This window comes from Pogoniulus pusillus, chromosome 34 (genome assembly GCF_015220805.1).
Source record: "Pogoniulus pusillus isolate bPogPus1 chromosome 34, bPogPus1.pri, whole genome shotgun sequence".
In the NCBI taxonomy this organism is placed as follows: Eukaryota; Metazoa; Chordata; class Aves; order Piciformes; family Lybiidae; genus Pogoniulus; species Pogoniulus pusillus.
Window position 1 is genome coordinate 11,442,738 of NC_087297.1, and position 18,014 is coordinate 11,460,751.

General features: G+C 47.2%; 1 protein-coding gene across 6 annotated transcripts in view; it reads left to right on the forward strand.

Annotated features, from left to right (window-relative positions):
- Window positions 1-18,014, forward strand: part of FAM110B (family with sequence similarity 110 member B) — a 90,257-nt gene that overhangs the window by 16,563 nt on the left and 55,680 nt on the right. For 3 of the 6 annotated variants that reach the window (XM_064170605.1, XM_064170603.1, XM_064170607.1), the window contains exon 1: window positions 15,806-16,010. The exons of the other annotated variants lie outside the window; for them this stretch is intronic. The gene's annotated coding sequence lies outside the window, so the exon portion shown is untranslated. Of the gene's footprint in view, window positions 1-15,805; window positions 16,011-18,014 lie in introns of those variants that run through there. 6 annotated transcript variants of the gene reach the window in all.

The following is an 18,014-nucleotide window of genomic DNA, read 5'->3' on the forward strand; positions in this document are numbered from 1 at the left end:
ACAATTTCTAGTCATTAAACTTACAGTCTTTGGAAGATTAAAATCTATTGGACTAGAAAGGCTTGCAAGTTCAGTAGGCTGCCTTGAAATGGTCACCAGAGCTGCTGCATTCAGAGCTGGTTCGTTGTGCTGAATGTCTTCAATTCCTGTGTAAAGTAGTAAGGTCTGAGAGGTCACAGCTCACAGGATGGCAGGGGTTGGAAGGGACCCAAAGAGATCATCAAGTCCAGCCCCCCACCAGAGCAGGACCACACAATCTAGCTCAGGGCACACAGGAGCACATCCAGACAGGCCTTGAAAGGCTTCACAGAAGGAGACTCCACAACCTCTCTGGGCAGCCTGTGCCAGTGCTCTGGGACCCTTAGAGCAAGGAAGTTCACCTTTGTGCTGAGCTGGAACCTCCTGTGCTGCAGCTTCCATCCATTGCTCCTTGTCCTGTCACAGGCAGCAGTGAGCAGAGCCTGTCCCTCGACCTCCAGCCCTCAGGTATTGATAAACATTAAATCCCCTCTCAGTGTTCTCTTCTCCAGACTAAGCAGCCCCAGGTCCCTCAGCCTGTCCTCCTCAGGCAGTGCTCCAGTCCCCTCATCATCCTCATAGCCCTCTGCTGGACTCTCTCCAGCAAACCCCTGTCCCTCTTCAACTGGGGAGCCCAAAACCAAAGGCAGTACTCCGACTTGCTCTGAAGCTCTGAGTGATGGGTGTGGACTGGAGACTTGAAGTCCCGGAGGCTTGCAGTCTGAGCTCCCAGTGAGCTGGCTGGCAGCGGGGCAGGTCTGGAGCAAGTGCCTGGATGCATTAGCTCCTGTGAGGAACCGCTTCATGTTCCAACAGTTGCCTCTTGGCTGGCTTTCTAGTTGCATCTTGCAGCTCAACGTAAACACCTTCTGTAAGAGAGCAGAAAATAGTCTTTGAAGAGTAAAACAACAATGGCCCTTGATGGGTTTTCATTGTCATCACCCAAGATCAAAGAACACCCGAGAGCTGCGCTTGCTGCTCAGAACTGGAAATAACACTCTTAATTACAGAAGTGAGCAAGTCTGACAGAGTTTTTCCTTTAAAGGGAGGAATGTTGCACTTCATGCTTCAGCTTTTGTACAAGCTCTTTGCAGCATGGCATTGTTGAAAAATTACACCTGTCCTCTAGTGGAAGACTTGCAGGTAGAGTTTTCCCAGGCTGGTCTTGCAGATACCTGAGTTAGATATACACAGAGTCAGATTATTTCACCCAATTCTGTAAGGTGGTCATGGAGAAAATGAGACTGCATAGCAAAGGAGAAGGAAGTATTGGCAGTGGTGATGAAGATTAATAACATGCAGGTACTGGAAGTACAGTTGTTACATTGCCAGCTTCTCTTTCTCTTCCACAGAGGAAAATCTGTACTTGTCAGCTTTCTGACCTAAGTGATGCTCTCAAGATCCCTGTTTTGGACTCTCAGAGGTCTTTTCTGACCTGGTTAGTTCTGTGATCTTCCACCACGTTGAGTACCAAAATTGTAACTCCACTTATGGAGCCCTTTTGTGACTTGTTCCAGTGTAATTTTAATCTCCAGTGTCCTGGTGGGCAATTGACTTTTGCTACTCTTACACTTTCTCTTAGGACTTCAGCATCCTCCATCAGTTTTAATTACTCCCTCTCTTTAAACCTGGCCATTACCACTTGCTATTGTGTTTCTCACTTGGCTGTTTGGAAACTGGGGCTGCTTGTTCTGTAATATATTTTGCACTCTTTGACTCCTACCCACCACAAACCACTCCAACACATCTCTATCCCAAAGCCAACCTTCCATTTCTCCTCAGATGCCTTCACTGATCTGATGCAAGTCAGACAGGCACTGCATGGAGTCTATTGCTTTGGGTGCACTGTTCAAGACTGTTTCTTACTCTTGCTGTTGGTGACAAGCAGTGTGGTCCTGTTCTGTGCCCCACCAGCTTTGTGGCCATCTAGGTGGTCAACTACAGGTCAGGAAGTGGTGGTTAGAATCATAGAATCAACCCGTTTGGAAGAGACATGCAAGCTCATCCAGCCCAACCTAGCACCCAGCCCTGGCCAACCAACCAGACCATGGCACTAAGTGCCTCATCCAGTCTTGGCTTGAACACCTCCAGGGACAGCGACTCCAGCACCTCCCTGGGCAGCCCATTCCAGTGCCAATCACTCTCTCTGGGAAGAACTTCCTCCTAACATCCAGCCTATACCTCTCCTGGCACAACTTGAGACTGTGTCCCCTTGCTCTATTGCTGGTTAGGAGGTGCTGATTTTGGTCTTGCAAAGGTCTCAGTTGTGGTGACAGCTGTGCTGTTGCCTTCTGAAGGAGGCAATTCCATCCTGCAGCAGAGATGCAGTATGAGGGAAGGTAGTGAAAGGGAAAATGAGTAGGGTGGAAAGAGAAGAGAATGTGGAGGATATTTGTATGGTTTTGAGGTAGTTGCTGAAGGAAGTGAAAGAAATCATTGAACTGAAATGAAAAAAGGAAGAAACTTGAGGAGAAATGGAAGGTTGGAGTTGGGATGGAGATGTTTGGAGTAATATGTGGCAGGAAACATGTTTCAGAGTGATGCAAAGTCTTTAAAATGCTCACTGCTTGAATTTGGGATTTGTGTGCTCTTAAGGAACCAAAAGAATAATTCTGTGTCCTTCTACGTCTGATTGTGTGGCCAAAGTGCAAGTGCCCAAGGTAGTAAACTCCTGCAGGCTTCACTTTAGATTCTTCTTCACTGCATCTCTCAGTGGTAGGATGAAAGACACCTCCCTGACAGCTTACCTGTCAGATGCAACCTCCTCTGGTTCTCCAAGATGGCAGTGATGGACTGGAGCTTTCATTGCTGCCAAGTCTTCAGTGAAGCTACTGCCAAGGTGTAAGTTCTGTGGAGGTAACTGCTGTCTTCAAATTGAAAACAGGTTCAATGCAAGCAATGTCCCTGTGCTCCATAAAATGAGGATAGATGTTTCCAAGCCGAGTGCCAACCTTGGATCCTGTCTTTTCTGACTTCCTGAGTAAAATTTATATGCCAAATACTTGGCCTGCATTTTATTTTCCTCCATGAATGATGATGAGTCTTTGTGATGAGTTGCCCAGCAATGTGCACACTTAGCAAACTCCACCAAGTACTTCCTAGGGAAGGAAAGAGCCCAGCAAATAATTATCATGAAGTCAGAAGCAGATTTTGAAGGAACAATAAGATAATGCTGGATAGTTTCCTTTAGGAAGGAGAACTGAAAGGTGGAGGGGAAATGTGGCAGAGAAAATTGTCTCTTTGTCACTTCATGTGGGTAAATGTAAAAAGCATCATGCAGATTTTGTTGTTGTTCTATTTATGTATCCATGGGATGGTTTAGCTTACACCTAGAAGTCTAATGAATCCAACATTCATTGGAGTAATTGGTTTGGTTCAACCTCTCAAGGCTACAGCTTGGAAATATCCACGCTGCTGCCTTTGGAAATTGAGCATGTTGAGTCACCAGCTCTTCTTTTTGCTCATTCCATATGTTTACTGTACTTTGCAAAAGCTAATTAAATAACTGAGCTAGCAGTTCCCAAGCAATGTTTGGTTAATTTTTTAAGTCAAAGTTTAAGTGGTACCCAGAGTGAAACCTGTTTAAGGTGTGAGACGCACCAGAAACTCTTCGTCGTAGCTATTTTTGTGCTGCAATCCTGGCTGTAGCAGTACCTACACAAGTGATCAGAACGTAGTGAAAAGTTACTACTCGACCCCAAAGTAGTCATCTGTCAGTTAATTCACTTAGATGTGCCTAAATGAAGTGTAAAAAATCATTAATGTGCTGGCTAGGCAGCTCTCACTGTAAGATGCTGGCTTCAGTGTCATAGGATGAATTCATCATACCCCCGTAGGCTTTCCTCTCTCCTCCCCTCTGTGATGGGCACCTGCCTCAGACCATATGGTTTTGATTGAAAGTGTTCTCTCAGGGAACAGCTCTGGAGAAAACCTAGCAGGCTTTTGGTGTCTAAAAACATTGCAGAGACCTCCTGTTTCCATGTGGAGGAGCAGGAACATACAGCCTAGCACAGGCAGGTGACTTGTGCCAGGGACAGGATTTTGCTTTCGACGAAATTCTGCCCAGCATTGGCCAACTTGCCTCCCTTTTACAGTTTGTTCCCTTCCAACTGAGACTTGCTGGAGCTGAGGAGCCTCTTGTGGCTGTGTCCTTATGAAACCTCTCCTGGCCTCTCTTGCTGGCAAGCCTGTACGTGGCCGTATCCTGTCTCAGGTCTGCAAGATCCAAGTTCTTGCGTGCGGCCAGCACGGGCGGTGGGGCAGGCTGGTGGAATTCTGCTCCTCTCAGCTGCAGTTTTAGCCACCTGCCTTTGCCAAAGGTGAGCCCTCACAAACCACCACTGGCTCCAGACAGCAGTGCTGCTCTCCATGTCATGGCAGAGGGGAGCTTTAAACTGGATGTTAGGAAGAAGTTCTTTGCAGTGAGGGTGGTGAGACACTGGCACAGGTTGCCCAGGGAGGTTGTGGAGCACAGAATCGCCCAACGTGATCAAAGATCACATTGGGCGATTCTGTGCTCCACAACCTCCCTGGAGGTGTTCAAGGCTGGGTTGGATGAGGCCTTCAGTGACCTGTTCTAGTGGCAGGTGTCTCTGCCTATGGCAGGAGGCTGGAACTAGATGATCTTTGAGGTCCCTTCCAACCTAAACCATTCTATGATTCTATGTCTTTGCTTCCCTACACATTGTCATGATGGTTAGAAGTGAAGGTTATACATTGGGACCAAACTGTGTTAAGTTTTGGGGCCCGAGAGTCCTGTGCCATCTGAAGTCTGCTTAAGGGCTTGTTCAGGGATTCTTGGTCCTGTTGTCACCTGTCATAGGCATCTTGGCAGTCCATGAGTGTGGACTAGAGTAAAAGGATGACTTAAGTCTCTTTAATTTTCTTTATTTTGGGTGTGCCTCTGTCTCTTCCTTTGCTTTCCAAACATGAATATTCCCAACAGATGGATTAGAGGACTAGGGCCCAAGACTGTTGGTTTTGTTCCCTCTCAGTTACCTTTGGCAAAATGCTGTTAGAAAACAAATTGTGGATCTGATCATCAAATAATTGCACACCTCTTCTTCACATGTCCCTTGAACTTCACTTAAAATTCACTTTGCTAACTGCCCCTCCTGCCTTTATCCATGAAATAGATAGTTTTCTGGCTTCAGGCAGTGCTGCTGAGAAACTTGAAATACTGGATGGGATTTACAGAAGCACAATTGATAAAAGCTGATCAGCACATTGGTTGATGCAATCTGAAAAGAAAAAAAGGGAGACTTCATCTGAAAAGAAAAAAAGGGAAAGGGAGGCCAGTGACAAGCAGAGTCCCTCAGGGACCGGTCCTGGCACCAGCCTTGTTCAACATCTTTGTGGGTGCCATGAACAGGCACTGAGTGCATCCTCAGCAAGTTTGCTGATGACACCAAGCTGTGTGATGCAGCAGACAGGCTGGAGGGAAGGATCCATCTAGAGGGACCTGGACAGGCTGCAGGGATGGGCACAAGCCAACATCATGAGGTTCAACAAGACTGAGTGCAAGGTACTGCAGCTGGGGTGAGGCAATGCCAAGGACAAATTCAGGCTGGGCAGTGAGTGGCTGGAGAGCAGCTCTGAGGAGAGGGACTTGGGGGTACTGGTGGAGGAGAAGCTCAACATGAGCCAGCAGTGTGCACTTGAAGCCCATAAAGCCAACCAGAGCCTGAGCTGCATCAGGAGCAGTGTGACCAGCAGGTCGAGGGAGGTGATTCTCCCCCTCTACTCCTCTCTGGTGAGACCTCACCTAGAGTACTGCATCCAGTTCTGCAGCCCCCATTGCAAGAGGGCTGTGGAGATGCTGGAGAGTGTCCAGAGAAGGACCACGAGGATGCTCAGAGGGTTGCAGCAGCTCTGCTGTGAGCACAGACTGAAAGAGTTAGGGCTGTGCAGGCTGCAGAAGAGGAGGCTCCCAGGTGACCTTCTTGTGGCCTTCCAGGATCTGAAGGGGGCTACAAAAAAAGCTGGGGAGGGACTTTGTATGCTATTAGGGTGTGCCAGGACTGGGGGGAATGGAGCAGAGTTGGAGGTGGGGAGATTGAGACTGGAGGTGAGAAAGAAGTTGTTGAGCATGAGAGTGGTGAGAACCTGGAATGGGTTGCTCAGGGAGGTGGTTGAGGCCCCATGGCTGGAGGTATTTAAGGCCAGGCTGGCTGAGGCTGTGGGCAGCCTGCTCTAGGGTAGGGTGACCCTGCCCACGGCAGGGAGGAGGTTGGAACTGGCTGATCCTTGTGGTCCCTTCCAATCCTGACTGATTCTATGATTCCTAAAACAGTCTCCTTTATTGTTTATTGCATCACAAACCTTAAATGTTGACTGAACATAGAATCAAGGAGCCAAATGCCACTATTCCTGTGTTTCATTTTTATTTCTGGCCATATATAGCTTTAAGAATATTTCTCTTAGAGAGATGGAAGTCTGCTCCCAGCACAGACTGCCTCTTTATGGGCCATTTTCTCTGGCAGATGAAGAAAGCTGTGATGCAGCTATTTACATATTGACAATAAATATTGTCTTGTGCTGTTACCACATGGAAGTCCTGTTCCATTAGGAGCATTTTATGTGGTAGCAAATGGAATTTTTGTACTGAAGCAAGTATGGGAGATAAAAATGTTTATAAACAACTTTTAATGTCATGTGCTTGGGCTGTGCCTGGTGCTGTGTGGTGTTGGTGATAAGAGTGAGGAATTAGGGAAAATGCCATCCTGGGCACTGTGCTAGTTTGAAGCAAGCTGGAATGTTTTGGTAGAAGAACTAGATAACAGGCAGTGAAATGAAAAACAATTGTGTCTACTTCTCTCACAGTCACGCTGAGAACTCTGGGAAGAAGAAAGACTTTTTCTCCATTTTGTTTCTCACTTTTGCTTTTGCCTTGGACCTGGTCACATCTCATTAACCCTGCTCCCACTAACCTTGCTCCCTAACCTCTTGGCTGCACCTCTCTTCTTCCTGAGAACTGGGGTAAGGTTGAGAGGGCCGGGGGGAGGTGTTGGGGTGGTTTGAGAGCCCCTCCTGGGGACTCAGGTTTCTGGGAGGGGAGTTGTGCTTTCATATTGTTTATCCTTTGTATATTTCTGTATATAATTGTATATAACTGTATATATTGTAAATAGCTGCTTGTAAATTCTGCTAGCTGTAAATAAATTGCTTCATCTATATTCCCAGGGTCCGTCTGAGTTAGCTGGGGCAAATACAAAAGTGGGGGGGGGCGGGGTAACCCCCAAACCATCACATTTTTTAATTGGCGCCCAACGTGGGGCTAGAGATTTCAGTGAGTGGAAATTAGCTCTGGGAATTAAGATGAAGCTAATCAAGCAGCTATTGTACTTGGTGGGGATTGCTGTGTGGCCTGTTTTCTGGTTTTTTGTGTACAACTGGATCAAAGATCAAATTGGTTATTTCTTGCTTCATGTAGTTTTTAAGAAGGCTAAAGTTAAGCTTTCAAACATGTTCTGGAGCTGGGGTGATTTCATTCTTGGTTATGCTGGTTTTAGTGTCACTGAGAATATTACTAGTGATATTACAAGAGTTTTTGTCAGTAATGTTACAATCAATCGAGAGTCTGCTTTATCTACTGCTCTCATGAGGGTCATCCAGCCCCAAACTGAAATGCCAAGTCCATGCAAGGATTTTTACAGAAAAGAGATTGTGGCGGGGTTGGTGTGCAGTAATCTGGCTCTTATGATTTTAATTTTCATATTAATTTTGGTATTATTTGTGAAAAATTCAAAACCAGCTTCTATAAGAGCTAGGAAAATTTCTGTGTCTCAGAAGCAGTCTCTTTCACAGCAAAACAAGGGAACACAGTTATCGGCTTCCCCCATGCCAGCCTCTCCACCCTCCTCTGTAGGTTCTGGGAACACAGCCAGTGTTCCCGCCACTAACGTAAACAATGATAAGGATAACCAAAACAAGCCACAGAGTTCAGCAGGAGCCTCAGGAGCACAGGCAAATACCCAAAATCAGAATGTTCCTAGCAAAAATGAAAACAAGTCAGGGTTGGCAGGCATCCCAGGAGGACAGGCAAATAATCCCACTAATGTTAATAATACTACTAGTGCTGGTAACGCTAGCCCAGTCAGTCCAAATCCTAATGACACCAGCTCAGCCAATTCGAACCCCCAGCCAGCAGACCAGAACCAAAATCCTCCTGTTAAAAGCAAGGCAGATCTGAACTCACAGGCTCCAAATCAGACCTCCAATAATTCAAATGCTCCAGGTCAGACCCCTAAGGATTCAAACCCTCCAAGTCAGACCCCTAATGATTCAAATCCTCCAGCAGACACATCCAAGTCTGTTGCTTCTCAGGCCTTTCTGGCACCTGCTAAGGCAAAAGCTAAGACAAAGAGTGGTTCGCAGGAGGATGTAAGAGATGGAACCTCTGGTGATCAGCAGCAAGAGGAGGAGGATGAGATAGTTAGTCTGCGAGACCTTGTAGATGTTCTGAGACAACAATACTCAAGTGAGAGGAGTGCTGTGAGGTTAGCTGCCAGGAGAGAGGATGGTTCCCATGAGTTTAGGAATGCTATGAGGAAGATTGTGTTAGGCCCGGCACCACCAGAACAACAGGAAGAAGAGGAGGAAGATGACATCCAAGGCTCCAAGGATCCACTCAGAGAGGTCAGGGAAGTTAGGAAGGAATACACAAGAGAATCAGGTGAGCCAATCCTAAGCTGGCTAGTGAGATGCCGTGGCATTGGTGCTAATGCTCTGCAGGTAGGAGACAAGTCTGCCAAGCAGCTGGGACCACTCACTAAGGAGAGTGGAGTGGACAAACACCTAGCAAGTCCTCTTGGTAGGGTTAGCTTGTGGACACGCCTTCTGTTGGCTGTGGCTATGAGATATCCTTCCCGAGATGATTTGCCATGGGCTGCCAAGAAGTGGAACACTGTTGAGCAGGGAATTAAGCTTCTGAAGGAGTTTGCTGTGAAGGAAGTGCTTTATGGAGATCATGGCACACATGAGCCTGATGATATTCCTTTGGGAACAGGTCTCATGAAGAAGCTTATTAAGCTTGCTCCTTCATCCTATGCTAACATCTTGGCCAGTAAGTTTCTAGCAAGGAGTGATAATGGAAGATCTTTCACTGTTGGTGAATTCACTGATCAGCTCAGGCAGATTGAGGACAGCTTGTCACATTCTGGTTTAGTCTCTGCCATACAAACTATGACCACAGAGATTAAGAATACCATGAAAGAACTGAAGGAGGATCTCAAAAACATTACTAATCTGGTAAAGGATACCGTTCCTGCATCATCTGAATGGGTGAATGTTTCTGCAGTCAGGAACAGACGCCCACCTCCTGCAAGGCAATTCCAGCCTAGGAGGAGACAAATTCCACCCAGACAGCAGCAATCACGTGCGTCACTGTGGATACTTCTGCGTGACACATACGGTGAGAACATGAACAAATGGGATGGTAAACCCACTTCAGCTCTTTCAAAGAGGGTCAGGGATCTGCAGAGTGGCAGAAACAGAGGCAGCAATGCCCGAAAAGTAGCTGTCACTTCTTCAGCTCCCGAGAGCAACTGCAATTGTTCCAACAGTTGCAGTTCCTCTCACAACAACACCAATCACTGTGTACACCCCACATGCCATGTTCAGCATTAGGGGTGCCCTGCCTCCAGCCAGGAGGAGGAAAGGGATAGTGGAGAGAACCGAATCTATTGGAATGTATTCATTAGGTGGCCTGGCAGTTCAAGAGTTCGGAAATACAGGGCTTTAGTTGACACAGGTGCTCAGTGTACTTTATTGCCATCTAATTGTAAAGGGACAGAGTCCATTTCTATCTTTGGAATCACTGGTGGATCTCAAGAGTTAACTAAGATACAGGCTGAGATCAGTTTAACTGGTAAAGAGTGGAAGACACATACTATTGTAACTGGTCCTGATGCGCCTTGCATTTTGGGAATTGACTTTTTGAGACAAGGTTGTTTCAAAGATCCTAAGGGTCATAAATGGGCTTTTGGTATAGCATCTGTAGAGATTGAGGATGATAAATTGAAATTGTCCATTAGACCTGAACTTTCTGATGAATCTGCAGTTGTGGGACATCATGACATAGAGGACCTGGAAGTGCCAATTGCAACTCAAACTGTTCATCATAGGCAGTACAGAACTAACCGTGACTCTTTGTTGCCCATTCATCAGCTGATTCGTCAATTGGAGAGTCAGGCTGTCATCGAGAAAGCTCATTCACCTTTCAACAGTCCCATCTGGCCTGTGCGCAAACCTACGGGCGACTGGAGACTGACAGTTGACTTTCGTGCCCTCAACGAGGTGACGCCACCCATGAGTGCAGCTGTGCCGGACATGCTGGAACTCCAGTACGAGCTGGAATCGAAGGAGGCTAAATGGTATGCAACCATAGACATTGCTAATGCTTTCTTCTCTATTCCCATAGCAAAGGAGTGCAGGCCTCAGTTTGCATTCACCTGGAGAGGAATCCAGTACCAGTTCAATCGTTTGCCTCAGGGGTGGAAACACAGCTCAACCATCTGTCACTCAGTCATCCACAATGCACTGGAGAAAGGTAAAGCTCCAGAGCACATCCAGTACATCGACGACATCATTGTGTGGGGCCAAACTGCTGAGGAAGTCTTTGAGAAAGGTAACAAAATCATTGACATTCTGTTGCAAGCAGGTTTTGCCATTAAGAGAGACAAGGTCAAAGGACCTGCCAAAGAAATTCAGTTTCTGGGAGTGCGGTGGCAGGATGGTCGCCGTTACATTCCTCAGGATGTGATCAACAAAGTCTCTACTATGGCAGTTCCCACCAGTAAGAAGGACACACTTTCTTTTCTTGGTGTGGTGGGATTTTGGAGACTACACATTCCTGGTTTCAGTCAGATTGTCAAACCTCTGCATGATGTGACTCGTAAGAGAAACAATTTCGAGTGGGGACCTGAACAACAAGCAGCCTTTGATCAAATTAAGCGAGAAGTAGTCCATGCAGTGGGCTTGGGTCCTGTGAGATCTGGTCCAGACATTAAAAACATTCTGTACACGGCTGCCAGTGACAATGGTCCAACTTGGAGTCTTTGGCAGAGAGCTCCAAATGAGACACGTGGTCGTCCACTTGGTTTCTGGGGACGTTGTTACAGAGGTTCAGAGACAAATTACACTGCAACTGAGAAAGAGATTCTAGCAGCCTATGAGGGAGTGAAAGCAGCTTCTGAAGTGATTGGAACTGAGTCACAATTGCTTTTAGCTCCTAGACTGCCAGTTCTTAACTGGATGTTCAAGGGCAAAGGTTCATCACCACATCATGCCACAGATGCAACCTGGTCTAAATGGATGGCTTTGATAACCCAACGAGCGCGAATGGGTAATCTTGACCGACCTGGTCTGGTGGAAGTGATCACCAACTGGCCAGAAGGCACAGACTGTTCCAAACCTCCAGAGGAGAAAATAACTCGTGCTGAGGAAGCTCCTCCCTATGGTGATCTCTCTGATCAGGAAAAGAACTATGCTTTGTTCACAGACGGTTCCTGTCGTCTTGTTGGGAACAAGCGAATATGGAAGTCAGCAGTTTGGAGTCCAACCAGGAGAGTTACCGAAACGAAAGATGGCGAAGGAGAATCCAGTCAGTTCGCTGAGGTAAAAGCTGTTCAACTTGCTCTTGATGTGGCTGAACGTGAGAATTGGCCTATCCTTTACCTCTACACCGACTCGTGGATGGTAGCCAATGCTCTATGGGGTTGGCTGAAGGACTGGAAGAAGAATGGTTGGCAGAGGAAAGGAAAGCCTATTTGGTGTGCTGATCTATGGCAGGACATTGATGCACGGCTGGAGAGAACTCCAGTGAAGGTGCGGCACGTAGATGCACACATGCCTAAGAGCAGAGCCACTGAGGAACATCAACATAACCAGAAGGCAGACCAAGCTGCTAAGATTGCTCAAGTTGATACCAACTCTGATCTTGACATTGACCTTGACTGGAAACACCGAGGTGAGCTGTTCTTAGCTCGGTGGGCCCATGACTCATCTGGACATCAAGGCAGAGATGGAACATACCGATGGGCTCGCGATAGGTCAATTGACTTGTCCATGGACGCTATCACCCAAGTCATCTATGACTGCGACATTTGTGCTGCTATTAAGCAGGCTAAGCGAATCAAGCCCTTATGGTATGGTGAGAGATGGTCAAAGTACAAGTATGGAGAAGCCTGGCAGATTGACTACATCACTTTACCTCGATCTCGTTCTGGCAAGCAGTATGTGCTAACGATGGTAGAAGCCAGCACTGGATGGTTGGAAACCTATCCAGTTCCACATGCTACTGCACGTAACACCATTGTTGGTTTGGAGAGACAGATCTTGTGGAGACATGGAACTCCAGAGAGAATAGAGTCAGACAATGGTACTCATTTCAAGAACAATCTTGTGAAAAACTGGGCCAAAGAGCATGGTATTGAATGGATCTATCACATACCCTACTATGCACCAGCTTCAGGGAAGATTGAGCGCTACAACGGTTTGCTGAAGACCACCCTAAAAGCCATGGGGGGTGGAACTCTGAAAAACTGGGACAAACATTTAGCAGAAGCTACCTGGTTGGTAAATAGTAGAGGTTCAGTAAACAGAGCAGGACCTGCACAATCAGATTTGGTCCAAACAGTAGACGGTGATAAAGTTCCTGTTGTACGTGAAAAGAATCTGTTAGGGAAAACTGTTTGGGTATTTTCTCCTTCGGGCGAAGGGAAACCTGTCCGAGGGGTGGTTTCTGCTGAAGGTCCTGGTCATACATACTGGGTAATGCAGGAGAATGGTGAAATCCAGTGTATTCCACAGAGAAATTTAACCTTAGCTGAGAGAGTTTAAATTCAAGTTGTTAGGAGTTTTCTGTTCTAGGTAACATCGGCGCCCAACACTGAGAGAATCTACGATAGAATCTACAGTATGTGAGCACGAACCCAACATCACCTGGGAGTCCCTGTTCTGAGCTTTTGAATCACCTACATCTGATTGAAGTGTGAACTGAACTTGTATATATTATTTTAGTGTAAATATTGGTTTAGGTTAGATTGGATAATTCTCAGCGATACTCTGAGCGAAGTAGACAGGGGTGGATTGTGCTAGTTTGAAGCAAGCTGGAATGTTTTGGTAGAAGAACTAGATAACAGGCAGTGAAATGAAAAACAATTGTGTCTACTTCTCTCACAGTCACGCTGAGAACTCTGGGAAGAAGAAAGACTTTTTCTCCATTTTGTTTCTCACTTTTGCTTTTGCCTTGGACCTGGTCACATCTCATTAACCCTGCTCCCACTAACCTTGCTCCCTAACCTCTTGGCTGCACCTCTCTTCTTCCTGAGAACTGGGGTAAGGTTGAGAGGGCCGGGGGGAGGTGTTGGGGTGGTTTGAGAGCCCCTCCTGGGGACTCAGGTTTCTGGGAGGGGAGTTGTGCTTTCATATTGTTTATCCTTTGTATATTTCTGTATATAATTGTATATAACTGTATATATTGTAAATAGCTGCTTGTAAATTCTGCTAGCTGTAAATAAATTGCTTCATCTATATTCCCAGGGTCCGTCTGAGTTAGCTGGGGCAAATACAAAAGTGGGGGGGGGCGGGGTAACCCCCAAACCATCACAGGCACGTAGGAGCTCATTACTGCAGTGGGATTCAGGGGTTTGTAGTGTTTATAGGTGTAACTTAGTGGCACATCTTCAAATGTGTTGTAAAGTTTGTGCAGGCACAATGCTGTGGCAGCAGCGATCGTGAAAGGTGCATCTCGTGAGACGCAGCTGGCACTGGCACCTCTGAGAAACAGGCTCTGTGCTCCTGTCTTGCCACTGCTCTTTGAAAACCTGCTGGGCTGTGGAGAGCTCAGGGGATTCTAGGAAGCACCTGGAGGGTGATGGAGCACTGCAACAGGCTGCCCGGAGAGGTGGTGGAGTCTCCACCTCTGGAGACATTCCAAACCTGTGTGGACTTGTTCCTGTGTGACCTTCTCTAGGTGAACTTGCTGTGGTTGGACTTCCAAAGCTCCCTTCCAACCCCTACCACTCTTGATTCCTTTTTCACAGAAAGAGCAGAAGATTGTGTTCCAACTTGTGCTAATCAGAGCAGAGATTAGTCTTCCTTGGTAACACATTTCAGGTAAAGTATAGGTGCCTGTTTTTCCCCCCCCATGATTATTGTAGAAGCTCTCAGCATCTTTCAGATACACAATGGTCTCTTACACCATAAGATTCCTTAGTTGTGTGGATTTGTGTATTTAAAAGATGTCTGTAAGGCTTACTTGGGTTAGTTCCCCACGATTCTAAAGAGCACTTGCTCATGCTAAGTGTTTTCTAAATGAACTGAGTTGTTTTGCATAACAACAAAAATTTCCTTGGCATTTCCACCACAGCCTCATGAAAGCTCAGTTAGGACTCTAAGTGCCAATGCACACAGAATCCCTTGGGTTGTCTGCCCACGTATAGAAGTAAAGGACAGAAGGGGTCCTGTTGGCTTGTGTAGGGCTACTGTGTGCTGAAAGGAAGGTTGTGGGGCCTTGGTGCTCTGAGGGCTGTGTTGTGGTGCTGTGCATAAACCAGTCTGAGACCTGCTCTGTGTGTGTGCTTGGTGGTGTGTGCATGCAAAGCAATTCCTGCTGGCAGGATAAACTGCTGCGCTTCCTTGTCTCCTAGTAGACCTGGCAAAACACAAGTGGTCAGTTTATTGCAGAATCATAGAATGGGCTGGGTTGGAAGGGACCTTCAAGATCATCTGTGCCATGGGCAGGGGCACCTCCCACCACCTCAGTTTGCTCCAGGTCTCATCCATCCTGGCTGTAAACCCCTCCAGTAGGAGGGCATCGACAGCCTCTCTGGGCAGCCTGTTCCAGTGTCTCACCACCCTCACTGGAAAGAATATCTTCCTAATACTCAGTCTAAATCTCTCTTTCTGAACCTTCTCCAGGCTGAACAGCCCCAACTCTCTCAGCCTGTTCCCACAGGGAGGTGCTGCAGCCCTCTGATCGTCTTCACGGCCCTCCTATGGAGCTGCTTCAGCAGTTAGATGCCCTTCTTGTGCTGGAGGCACCGTAACTGAACACAGTATTAAGGTTAAGGAGCACTCCTTAATTACAGAGTGGTAAGGGTTGGAAGGGGCCTCTGAAGATTGAATCCAATCCCCCAGCCAGAGCAGGATCCCCTAAAGCAGATCACATGGAACACCTCCAGGTGAGCCGTGAGAGTCTCCAGAGATGGAGACACTACTGCCTCTATGGGCAGCCTGCTCCAGTGCTCTGCCACCCTCCAAGTTGTTCCTTCTTGTGCTTAGGTGGAACTTCCTTTGTTTGGGTCTGTGCCCGTTACCTCCTGTCACTGGGAGCCACGGCGAACAGTCTGGTCCCATCTTCCAGACCCCCACCCCTCAGCCACTGGCGAGCATCAGTAACAACCATCCTTGCGGTCCCTTCCAACCTGACAATCCCCTCCTTTCCCTGGAGAGACGCAGGCAAACCCCTTCGTGGGTGACTCAGAGGGCAGCAGCACCACCACCACAACAAAGAAAAACCCCAAGCGAGCGTTTTTCCCTCTTTGTTCACCCCCGGAGCAGCGCGGAGGGTGGCTGCTTGGGGCTGGCAGGTGTAATCCCTCCAGCCGAGCGCCGGTGCGGTGGCAAAGGGCTATAATTAGCCGCGCAGCTAAGCAGCGCTGACAGCCGGCGAGCCCCAGCGAGCATGTGCTGCATTCCGCATGTGCCTGCCGCTTATTGGCGGCCGCCGTTGCTGCCTGCCGGTTTGATAGGTTTGCCCAGGAACCTTTATGCTGCATTACAGACATAGAGACAGAGGTACCCTGTGTGTGCCTGCCGCGGGAGAGAGGTGCTCAGCAGCTCCCAGCCGAAGGGAGAAGCCCGCTGGATGAAAGGCGCTGGGGCGTTGTTGCAAAACATCAGCACTTGAGGGACTGCTGGCTGGGAGCGGAGAGGTCAGGAAGGAGTTTGGACTTGGTGGTAATTACTTTCAGGTCTTTATCTCTCCGGTAAGACAGTCATGCATGAAATGAATACTGTTAATCATGTCATCTGTTTAATTTGATCTTGCTTTCATTAATATCGTGTGCTCTCCGGTGGGAGAGCCATCAGATTGCAAAACATTATTAGAGTGGATTTAGTTCAAAAATGCAGCCTATTTATAGAGCAACACTGTGCCATTAAAGAAAAAGAAAGGAGCCTGTGCATGTGAGTGATTTTTCCTGGCTGCCTTTTGTTATGCTAATGGAAAAGATTTCTTTTATTGGGATGTTTTCTGCAGGCAGATTGAATCGGAGCACTTATAACTGTTGGCAGATGAGGATGGATCTCTATAAATAGTGATTAGCTGAAAGAATAATTCTGTGCAGCATGCTTTAATTTGATCATGGCAATAACTATCCTGGTAGCTCTCTTGCAAGAAGATAGAGGGATGAGGAGTAATATGCTATTGTTCTTGCAACAAAGATGCTGGAGCCTTCGTGTTTGGGTGGATTCTTTGTTTCATCCACTGGGTTTTATTTTGAGTGGCTTTCAAAATGAAACTGAAGCCACCCAGCCTGGTAGATTGCAGTGTGTCCTTTGCTTGCACATGCCTCTGTTTTATGTCTAAAATGCATTGTTGTCAAAGGCTGAATTTTGGCCCAAAGCCCTTTTTATTGTCGGCAGTAAAACCAGGCAAGGTCTCTATGCCAGTCTTTTCCTCCCTGATTGAGGCTATCAGAGCATCATACCCATTAAAGTTCTTCTCATACTTGACCTACACATCAATTGATCACAACTTTCCCCATGCATATTTTATGAGCACGATTTCACAGTTGAAAGCTGTTCAGGGCACGAGGAAGCAAGCACCAAAGTATATATGTAAAAAAACCAGTCTGTTCCTGTAGTCATGCTCCATTTGATGACTTTTGGATATTGGAGCTGACTGTTGAGGCTTCAAAGTTAATGTCCTTGTCTGTGTCGGACTCCAGAGCCCACATGAACTTGGCTATTAAGTCACCAGTCATCTGGCTGGCCGGCTGCCACCATGCGTCTGAGGTACGAGTGGATTGTCTCAGCCAGGATCAGAAAGGTGTTAGGAACCAGAGCTATTTTTGTAGCAGTCTTCACCTTTCCCTTTGTATCTACCCAGGAAGATGGTTTTTTTTTTCCTTGCTGTACAATGCAAAACCTGAGTTTATTCACTCTTAAGCTGTACTGTATGAAACTCTGCTACCTCCTGAGTGGAACCCTTTAAAAGTAGCCATTTCTTCAGCTGCTAACTTTGTGTGGCTGTGGGTGCAGCAGATGCACAGGCTTTAGGTATTTCTGCTAACGTACTCAAAAGGGAGAGTATTTGGGAGGCTGAATCACAGCTGGTGCCAGTGTCTTTGTTTTTGTGGTCGGTCGGTGGTTGGGTTTGTTTTGTTTGTCTGTTTGGGGTTTATTGGGGTATTTTGCTGTTTGTTTTTCATTTTCTGTTGACTAAAATAGTTACTTTGGTGTTTGCATTCACCTGGGGTTTATGTCCAAAGTTGTTTTTCTCCGTGCAGACTTGGAAGATGGCATGTTTTGCATAGTAACAGTGAAAGAGGACAAGGGAGGGCTGGAGCTGTGAAGGTGTGTTGTTTTCATATTCATAGAATCAACCAGCTTGGAAGAGACTTCCAAGCTCAGCCAGTCCAACCTAGCACCCAGCTCTAGCCAGTCACCTAGACCTAAGTGCCCCATCCAGGCTTTGCTTGAACACCTCCAGGGATGGTGACTCTACCACCTCCCTGGGCAGCCCATTTCAGTGCCAAACACTCTCTCTGCCAACAACTTCCTCCTAACATCCATCCTAGACCTGCCTCTGCACAACTTGAGACTGTGTCCACTTGTTCTTTTTCTGGGTGCCTGGGAGAAGAGCCCAACCCCACCTGGCTACAGCCTCCTTTCAGGTAGTTGCAGACAGCAATGAGGTCACCCCTGAGCCTCCTCTTCTTCAGGCTAAACAACCCCAGCTCCTTCAGCCTCTCCTCATAGGGTTTGTG